We start from the raw sequence: 10,641 nt of genomic DNA on the forward strand, positions 1-10,641 counted from the left end.
GTGTATATATATATATATACATATATGCACACACACACGTATGTGTGTGTGTGTGTGTGTATTTCTTAATGCATTCATCTATTGATAGGCCTCTGGGTTGATTCCATAATTTAGCTATTGTGAATTGTGCTGCTATAAACATTGAGGTGGCTGTATCCCTATAGTATACTGATTTTAGTTCTTTTGGATATTTACTGAGAAGTGAGACAACTGGATCATAAGAAATTTAAGTGGCCTCTAAATTACAGAAAGGATGGTGATAGCACAGACTAAAGTTGAGATTATGTACTAATACATTTAATACACTAGGTTGAGAAGGTAGAGTAAATAAGAGACAGCCATAGCCAGTGCCTCCACTAATCATGGCAATGAAGTTTCCTGTGGTAAGTCTCCATGTTTTGGAAGGACCTGCTGGTACTCTCCTCTTATTGTGCTCATCTTCTAAGTGTAAGTATATTCTGGATCTAAAAGGATGTTTCTACCTGGAGCCTGTGACTCTTTTTCCAAGCTATGCTCCACTGATCCCTGAGTTCTTGAGATCCTATCCAATGGAGCTCTTCCCCATGTCCATCTTTACACAGGTGTATTTCCCAGATCTAGCGTAATGTCTATTTTGACTTTTGTGCAAGCACAGAAATTAATAAGGGCAATCTAGCTGTGTTTGTTCACAATGGGAATTAGTCTGAAATGGGTACTTGTGTAAGTTTGGAGGTTATCAGACAGCAAAAGATAAGGAAATCTAATCATCTCTCTGCCCTCTGTTGCTATGACTTAGGTGGCTTTACTCTGGATTTGCTTCCATTCATTGAAAGTTAAAATAGAAAAGATCAATGATATGTGTATAGAACTGTGAAAAGTTGAGTTTTACAACTATGGAATTGGTGGTTTTGTTATGGGGGCCAATAAAAGAAAGCAAAAGAAAGGACATCCTTGCAGATAAAAGTCTCACTAATGAATACATCAGTAGTTCAAAGAGATGATAGGGTTGACAGAAGATTTTATTTGGAAGGGAGTGTTAAAACATGCTTATGGAAAAATGAGCCAGTGAAGAGGAAAAGACAAATTTACTTTTTAATATACTGGTATTAAAAAAACACATCCTTTGAGTTTTAGTTTATTGGATAATAAAAATTACTCTTTATATTTAAAATGTTTTATTTTTGTAGTATACAGAATGTTCTTATAATGTGTTACTATTTGTGTGCTATATTTTTATAAATAAACTATAAGCTACTGACCCCTTAACATGGGACTGGCAATATTATTCACTTAGTATTGGTTACTCAGGGCAATTGGTAGTCTTGATATTTACTCTGAAGTCCTGTGAGGACTAGATAACTAAATTCTGAATTGTCTCTCTCTAAATTATAATGTTGAAGGGCTAAGTCCCTAATGTGTGGTCTTTGAGAGGTAATCAGGTTTAGATTTGGTTTAGATGGGACCATAAATGTGGAGCCCACTTGATGGCATTCATGTCATTGTAAAAAGACAACTTAAACTTTCTCTCTCTTTGTGTCATTCACAAATGCAGCAAGAAGGGAGGTATCTCCAAGTTGGGAAGGAAGCCCTCTCTCTAATGATGGCAGTCCAATCTTGGACTCCCAACTTCCAGACTGTGAGATGTAAGTTCTGCTTAAGCAATCCAGTCTATGATGTTTTTTAATGGCAGATTAGATAGAGACACAGGATGATGATGTGGGATACAGGAATAAATAGACACTGAGCTTTGTAGTGACTCTCTTGATGATGTTGATGATGTGGGATACAGGAATAAATAGACACTGAGCTTTGTAGTGACTCTCTTGAAACTTTCTTCTTTTAATTAAGTCCTGGAAGTCACCTATTTTTCTTTAATTCCTAAAAAAAATCATATACAACTGTATGTTAAGGCCCAATAACATAGTTGTCTTTCTGTAAAGTTAGAAAATCTACAAATATAGCATTCCTTTTCCTTGTGATGCTTGGCCCTAATTAAGCCATTTTCTCTCCAATTGTGATAAGTCTTCCCCTGCTGAGCAACATTCAAAACTCTGACTCATTTCTATGCATCAGCAGCTACACACTTGCATATTCACTTGAACACATTTAGTTTTCTTGCATTCAGAAGTTAGTCGTTGATATTTCAAAGACATGTACTTATACAATTTATAAGTAGCTTATTTAAAGTCCTACACATTGGTTTCAATCAAAATAACTGTTGAAAGTTTATCAGATTTGAAATGAGATGCACTGTTTTATCATTTGTTGGAGCAAAATTTCTTTGTGGATAAGATTATAAGCTGTGATATATTGCAAAATAGTGGATCAGTATGGAATGATATTTACCAGGATGGTTTGCATTCTCAGCAATATATATTGAGTAAATGATGTCATATTAAGGAGAGGATAAAATAATTTTGCAATAATTTTGTTAGAGTTTCATTTGGAATGTCCCACAAGGACTCATGTGTTGAAGGCTTGGTCCCCAATGCAGCAATGTTTAGAGGTAGGGCTTTTAGGAAATGACTGGATCATGAGAGTTCTAACCTCTGGTGGTTTAATCCATTGATATTGTAGTAATCTGTATTGAATTATTGGGAGGAAGTGGGGCCTATTTGAAAGGAGTGGTTTCTTTGGAGCATGCCCCTGGGGACTATGTAATTCCCTGAACCCCCCCCCCCCAGCTCCCTTTACCTTGGGTCATGAGCAGAGCAGCTCTGCTCCACCATACTCTTCCCACTATAATGCTCTGCCACAGACTCATACCAATGGAGACAGTCAATAATGGACTGAAACCTCTGAAACTATGAATCAAAATAAGTCTTTCTTCTTTTAAATTATTTTTTTCTCAAGTATTTTTTGACAGTTATGACAAGCTGACTAACACAATAATTCTCAACCTATATTATTGACTGGAATTAGATTTCCATATTACAGAGACCATTTAGTATGGACTTTGTGCTTTAGAATGAAACGGAAATGTGGGAGAGATGATGTGGTCAGAGTGCTATTTCTCTGGGGAAGCTGGACTATGAGGCAGAATTTTATTGAGCAAACTGAATATGAATTGTGAAAGATCATGGTAGCTGGATAGTCCTAATTCCTTCTTAGGAAAGCACATGCTATCATATATAGCTGCACTCAGACTTTGCTGGTGTCACACTATAGATAAACTTCTTAAGATAAATTGGGTGGTACCTCCCAGTCAGGACAAAATATTTCAGACTCATTTCCCCAACTTCTTTCTGTTGAACACAACTATAAAGTATACACACAGAAAAAAATCTAAAGGATTATTTTAAAAGGTTTTAAGAAGAAGGTGAAATGACTTGAGACCCCAGGATCAGAGGAGTAGCATAGCCACATACTCCTCCCAAGAGAGAGAGTTACTCATATCTGCCTTTCTGGATACCCACCACAGCAGATGAAGGCATCCCAGGTGGGCTCATTTGTCCCTAGATCCAACAGGAGTTTCTCTGAACTCACCAGGGGAGTCTGACAACGGTAGTAAGGAGAATTGACTGGGAATTATGCGATAAAAGCCAACAAGGGAGATATGAATTTTTTCTGCCAGGCCTATGACTCCTTTTTTTAACCAAAAGATATTAAAGCTGTGGGTTGCATCAGCAAAACGTTCCAGCCAAAAAGTGGTCTGGTCTGGGAAGCCCCTTTGTCCTCATGGCATGATACCCTCCTCTTCAACCCAGAGAATCAGGTTAGATGGGTGTAACTAGAAAAAGAGACACACAGCAAGTGACAAGGTATAAGAAATCTCCTTTTTTCACACAGATGCAACCACTGGGGCAGTTACAGAGCAACAGATAGACTCCACCGGAACCCACCACTCAGATGTTCAGAAAAATCTTAGACAGTGGGAGCTCCAGCCAAATCAATAAACAACAAGAAACCAAAATAGTATCACTAAAAATTAAACTGCCATTAGAATCACAGTGCCAAACACATGTTAAATCTAAAGGGAATGATTACTAAAATAAAAAGTTTAAAAAACCCAGCAATCTTCTAAATAATAGACAAATGTTTAGAATGCAATAAAAAATTGCTCATCATACAAAAAAACAATAAAAACCACAGCTTGCATAAGGAAGGAACATCAGCTGATTCCAACATGAAGATTAATGGTATCTTGGAATTATCTGACAAATTTTATGGAGTGATCATTATAAAAATGTTCTAATATGCAAATAAAATTATTTTGAAGTATAAAATAGAAAATATTAAGAAAAAATATACCTTATGTAAAATACAAATGGAACTTCTAGAGTTGAAAAAGACAATAGGAGAAATTCAAATCTTACCAGAGGCACTCAATTTTAGAATGGAGAGAACAGATGGTAGAATTAGTGAATTTTAAGACAGAATAACAGGACCTACTGAATCTGAGCAACACAGAGAAAATATTCTGGGATAAAATGATACTTGGGTCAGAGTTATGCCACACAATAGTAAATGACCGAACATTCATGTAGAAGGAAAGGATGAAGAATAGTGCTTTACCTTTTTATACTTCTGTTCACCTAAAGGATATCATTTGGTTCAGAGCCCTCCCCTGTCCTCCCAAAGGATGTTAAGTTCTGATCTGTCCAAATGAGTTCATTTTCATGTGCAAATTTCAAGCAATCATATTTTCAATTTATATATTTTATTGCTTAATAATATTATGATCAGGCTGGTGCTATGACTAAGTGGTGAGGCACTTGCCTGGCATGTGTGAGGCACTGGGCTCTATTCTCAGCACCACATATAAATAAAGAAAATAAAGGTTTATCAACAACAACAAATAATAATAATAATAATAATAATAATAATAATAATAATAATATGCTGGGAGCCATTAGCCAAGTAGGTATGACAATTTCCTTGCCAGCGTACCCCATGTTGCAGTGACATTGAATGTAGGTGACCTTGCTCAAGGACCAGGGCGGATTAGGGTGTTGCCGGTTTAGGATAATCGGGTTTAGGGCGTTCCAGGTTTAAGATTATTCCTGCTGGGAATAGGGCGTATCCTGCTGCCTGAGTTCCCCTTGAGTTCTCACGGGATTCAGACAGTATTTTTTGGGAGATAGAAGCCCAGTGGAGGTGGATTTGGGCAGAGAACGTGGATTTCCCCAGAACGTGATTGTAGACGGCTGGTGTGAGTTCGGGAATAAAGAGTTGCTGTTTGAATCTACAAGCTGTGTGGTGGCTCGTGATTGTGTGCCCAGCCAGACTGCGGCAATAATATGACCAAGAATTTTTATCAGTATTATTTTTTCAGTGTGGCTTGCTGTATAAATAGTGTAATCATCCAAATGATATGTATTATTCACTACTATTAACTAGGAGAATTCAGTATATCGGTGTTTATTTCATTGTGCTAAATACTTGTAAATTAATGGCTTCAAACCTTAAAAAATGTGAATTAATTCAAGCTGCTTCAGTTATTTTGTCTTCAAAATCAATGCCTGAATTTAAAATTTTTACTTACATTGATCCAGGAAAAAAAAGACATGGTTACTTTTGCTTACATGTTAATTGTTTGGATGCAAATTTTTATGGGAGACATTGTCACATATGATTATGCTTTTTCTTTTGCATTGCTATGAATAAGTGGAAAATATGGGTTGTGGATCATATATATTTACTTTATCTGTTTATATGCACATTTCTCATTGACTTCTGAAGAACATGGACTACTCTTCTGGGCTTAGCATATTGAGCAGTGAAAATCCTGGGTATGTTCATTTTACAGTGTGGAAAAGAACTGTTTGTATTCAGCCTTTATCTCTATGCCTCTCCTTTCCCATTCACAAATCAGTTGGATAATGACAAAACTGGTCTTATGCAGTGCTGCTCCTGTGGAATATTCCACTGCATCTTTTAGTTAAAAGTTTGTCAGGGCTTCACAGCATAGGATCTGGTGCCTTGGCTGTGTGTGTTCATGGTTTGAATAAAAAGGAAAGCAAAAGGTTTTTAAGATGAGTACAAATTTATCTTAATCTCCATCATACAATTCCACCAGCTATTAATCAACATTTCTTTTAAAAATCTAAGGCAAAGGATATATTACTACATTTAGTTATTCTTTCTTTCTTTCTTTTTATTTATTTCTTACATACAGGACAATAGTGGAGTGCATTACATTCGTAATTATCCATTCACAGCACAATTTTTTGTAACTCTGTATATAAAGTATGTTATGCCATTATACATGAGCTCTCTTATTTTTTTTGCATACAATTCTTTTTTTTTTAATATTTATTTTTTAGCTTTTCGGCAGACACAACATCTTCATTTGTATGTGGTGCTGAGGATCGAACCCGGGCCGCACGCATGCCAGATGAGCGCGCTACCTCTTGAGCCACATCCTCAGCCCCGCATACAATTCTTAATACACCTTTATACCACCATTTATCATATATCTGTTTGTATATAAGGTGTGTTAACACCAACATTTAGTTTTTTGAGTAATTTTAGAATTTATTAGTATTTTTTATCCATGAACACTTTTAATTTATATGATTAGTAATTTTAAAATAGCTTAAGTACATTTGTTGTTTTATTGTGGCATATTTTTGTATCTCTGCAGGTCAGATACTTGATTGGAGATTTTCTCTTATATTTCTACCTTTTTTAAAATCATAAGTCTTCTGTGTTTTAGGATATGTATCATAAATTATATTTAACTGTTCTCCACTTTGCTGGTTTTAACTTTACTCTGTTGGTACTTGTCTCTTAAATGTTCCGGAAAATCATCACTCCTCATTTTGATATTTTGAAGGTGAAATCCATTAAGTGAACTGAAAGTAAATTTCAAATCACAATGATTTTTCTCTGTTTTGTTCTGCTTGTCCAATTTTGTTACAGTGTACAGTAGTAATAATTTAGAAAGTAATAAAGAAAATGTCAATTAGAAAAGTAATTTGAAGTTTAATAACTCTCTATCAAGATATAAAAATTAAAAGATACATTACAACATTGTTTTGACCATGCTCAGAAATATTCATGACCTAAATGTTGCTTAGTGGACTAAAACATAAGTTCTCAATAATAGGAAAACTGATGTTTTTGCCTAATATTTTCCTTTATTCATGAAGATAGTTAAAATGCCTTTTATATTCTAACAGAAAATATTAGAAGCACAAAATAAAAAATTTCAAAGAATTCATGCTAAAATTCTTCTGTAATATTCTGCATGGTGGTGATTTTAGTAAAAAAAAAAAGAAACCAAGTTCAGTTAGGTCTCAGAAAAAATACTTTTAAAGAAATTGTTTTGTTTTATGCACAAACAAAAGCATTCTTAGCCTGTAATCCTTTGTTTATGTGCACTGTAGAAAATGACAGCAACCCACTCTGCTTCTTCACTATCCAACCTGCAGATTCGGATGCTATTAAGCATCATTTAGCATTAGACTGACTTAAACTGAATTACACCAAGTATAATTTCATCTGAAGGGTAGTACAAGTTCAGTGAAGAATAATTATATTAGTGAATAAACATCATAAATTGATTAATTAATGTGAACATATAAATTTGAAAATATTTTTATTATATTTATTTTCATTAAGACAAATTATAGAATAATACAATAAATGGTAATTTAATTATAATGGTGTATGGAAAGTAATGATGTAAGTAATTTTAAATGATATTGTAAAGCTTTAGATTTACTCTGCTGAACAGTCATTTATTTAGCTTTACCATAATCCAAATTTATTTGGCACAAGTTTACCCATAGTTTAAACAAGGTAACCTGTTCGTCATCTAAAACATTGGACTTGTGTAGTTAAAGTGTATTTCCAATTTTGGTAATTTAGAATCTTGGTGATTCTTCTATGTGTGTTATTGAAGTGCAGTCTTTCCATAACACTTTGACTACTTGCATTCCCCTGACTGTTCCATGCCTTCTGCACTTTCTGTGGGGCCTTTATGTTGTCTGTTCTGCATAGCTTGAATGCACCACACCACAACCGTCTTCTTAGACTTTGGAGAAATCCTAGTGTCCCTTTCCCATCAGTGGACACAGCACACTGCAATGCTTTGGTTATTTGTATGTTTCACCCCTAGACTGAGCTACATAGACTGTGCCAGTGTGATAAGAACCATAACATAACAACAACTCCATAAAACTTACAGAATGACTATGAAAAATAAAAGCTTTAGAATGTTGGTGAACCTATTCATTTTCCACAAAGTGAGTGAAATCTTCAATCCTACAGATACATGTTAAAATAGAAAAAAGAAAATGTTACCATTATTGATTTTATATTGCTATCTTCTAGGAAGGAACCAGGTTCTTTTCATACAATATTAGAGAAAAAAAATCACCAATGTTTCCAAACTCCTTGGATAACATGAATATTGGGTAATAATCTCAATAAAATTGATATCACCCTTTTCCTGAACTTATTCTTACAGTCTAATATGAATCCTTCCCATACTTATAAGGTTAAGGGCAAAGATAAAATCATTATGATAACAGAAACTTACAAATTAAATGTTTTTGGATAATTTATATGTATTGAAAATTATTTCCATTAGAGACAGTCCATGATTCCATGTAATTATATTTGTTTTATTTTTATTTCCATAGAAATTTGTGATCCCCATATCTCCTATCTCTTGTCAGATTTTGATTCTTACAAAAAGGCAGATGATTTTTTAAATTCTTTTGCCAATTTCAATAAGATTTGGCTTTATTCAAAAGTGACCTGTAAACCCACAATTAGTAGTCATTACTGACTTTTCTATTGTGGTAATGAATTTTTGATACAGTTGCATATTCTTAGCTGTTTTCATCAGCAGCAATCTAATACCTACAAATTTATAAACACATAGCTTCCCAGATACATTATGAAACCTCCAAGGAAAGCAACATGTGTGACTCATGAGCTGAAGAGGTTATAATCTGGATGGGTTTTGGATGGCAAAGTGCACTAATCAGGAAAACCAAATAACTTCTACTGTAGTCATAGCTATCCCTCACAACAAACAAGCAGGCAAATAAACAAAACTTGAGGAGTCACTTTCTAATTCCTATATGTTTATGCTAATGTCTAACACTACAGATAATATAGGACAATCTCACAGTGTTGAGGTAGTAATAAATATTTAGAATTATAAAATTATGGAGTGGAAGAAAGATGGGTTCAGCAGTCTCATTTTCTTATGGTCTTGTGTAAAAGACAAGTTCTATGAGTAGTTTATAAACTTTTATCTGTAAATGCTGTGTCCTGGTTAAAGATCAATTAAAACAGCATTTTAGCTTGGTCAAAGTCTGAGATGCACTTTAGCATATTTCCTCCTCTTCAGTGAATATCCTTTAAAATGAGTACGGAGAGACTTAGCTCTTTATATGAAGTCTCTGTCATAAAGAAGCACATCTAATCCGCGACAGGCACTTCAAAGATGTTTTTTTAATTCTCATGCAGAATAGGGTTTTGGAAGTGTGAATGATGGTTTCCTGGTGAAACCACACCCTACTAGTTACAGAGTGATGGCAGGCTCTTGCTCCTCCTATAAATATGTTAGCACTTGATGAAAAATGGAAAAACAGAGGGATGGACATATAAATGCAGTACTTACAACAAATGTCACTCATGGTTTCCAAATGGATTTTTCATAGAGCATGAAATTATATAGGAGCTGTTTCCAAATTGTTTGAAATTATTACTTGGGTTCAGATGCCAGCTCAACAGATCATAGTTGGAAAAAAAATAATTAGTTTGCATCTTAATTCCTTACTTTTTTTTGGAACTGATAATCGTGATTCAGGATTTTAACAAATGAAACTAAGTTTAGATGAAAAATGTGTCTAAATTGTAGACTCTTCGAGAATAGCTACAAAAAAAAAACAAATCAAACTTCAAAAGTAATCCTCCTCCTAATATGCTATTATTTAATCTAAAAGCCAAAATCCCTCTAAATATTAGTAGCCCAGTTCTTGTGCAATTATTCTTAAGGGTGGTGGCTTTTATTTACAAAAATGAGAAGCAAATAAAGATAACTATAATAATTTTATTATTAAATCATCAAAATAATAGTTATTATTGATTTGGAACTCATCTCCAGAATTGAAAAGCAAACTAGAGATGATAGACTTCTCCAGCAGTGAAAAATATTAGTTCAAATAACAACATCATGACAAATGTTTACATGAGAGTGGGCAAAATATATTATAGATTAAAAGAACTTTTTAAATATTTTTCTCCTGTGAAAATTGTTGGAAAATTGTTCATCATCTCATCTGTTTTTCTACTTATGTGTATATGGGTGGAGTGCTGGAGAGAAAGGGAAAAGTAGATTTAGGGTCTTGGACCAAGTCTACCAGCATACTATCTAGTCTTCAAAATGTCCTCAGTCAGTGCAGTTCACAATGGCCCAATTGTGAATCCAGCCTAAGTGTCCATCAGTGGATGAATGGATAAAGAAAATACGGTATGCACACACAATGAAGTTTTAGGCAGTCATAAAGAAGAATAAAATTATGTCACATGCAGGAAAATGGATAGAACTTGAGAATAGTGAAGTAAGCCTGATTTCACAAGTCAAGTGTGTATGTTTTCTGTCAAATATGGAAGCTATAGATGAAGGAAAGAAAGAAAGAAAGAAAGAAAGAAAGAAAGAAAGAAAGAAAGAAAGAAAGAAAGAAAGAAAGAAAGAGA

This window comes from Marmota marmota, unplaced genomic scaffold (assembly GCF_001458135.2).
Source record: "Marmota marmota marmota unplaced genomic scaffold, marMar, whole genome shotgun sequence".
Taxonomy (NCBI): domain Eukaryota; kingdom Metazoa; phylum Chordata; class Mammalia; order Rodentia; family Sciuridae; genus Marmota; species Marmota marmota.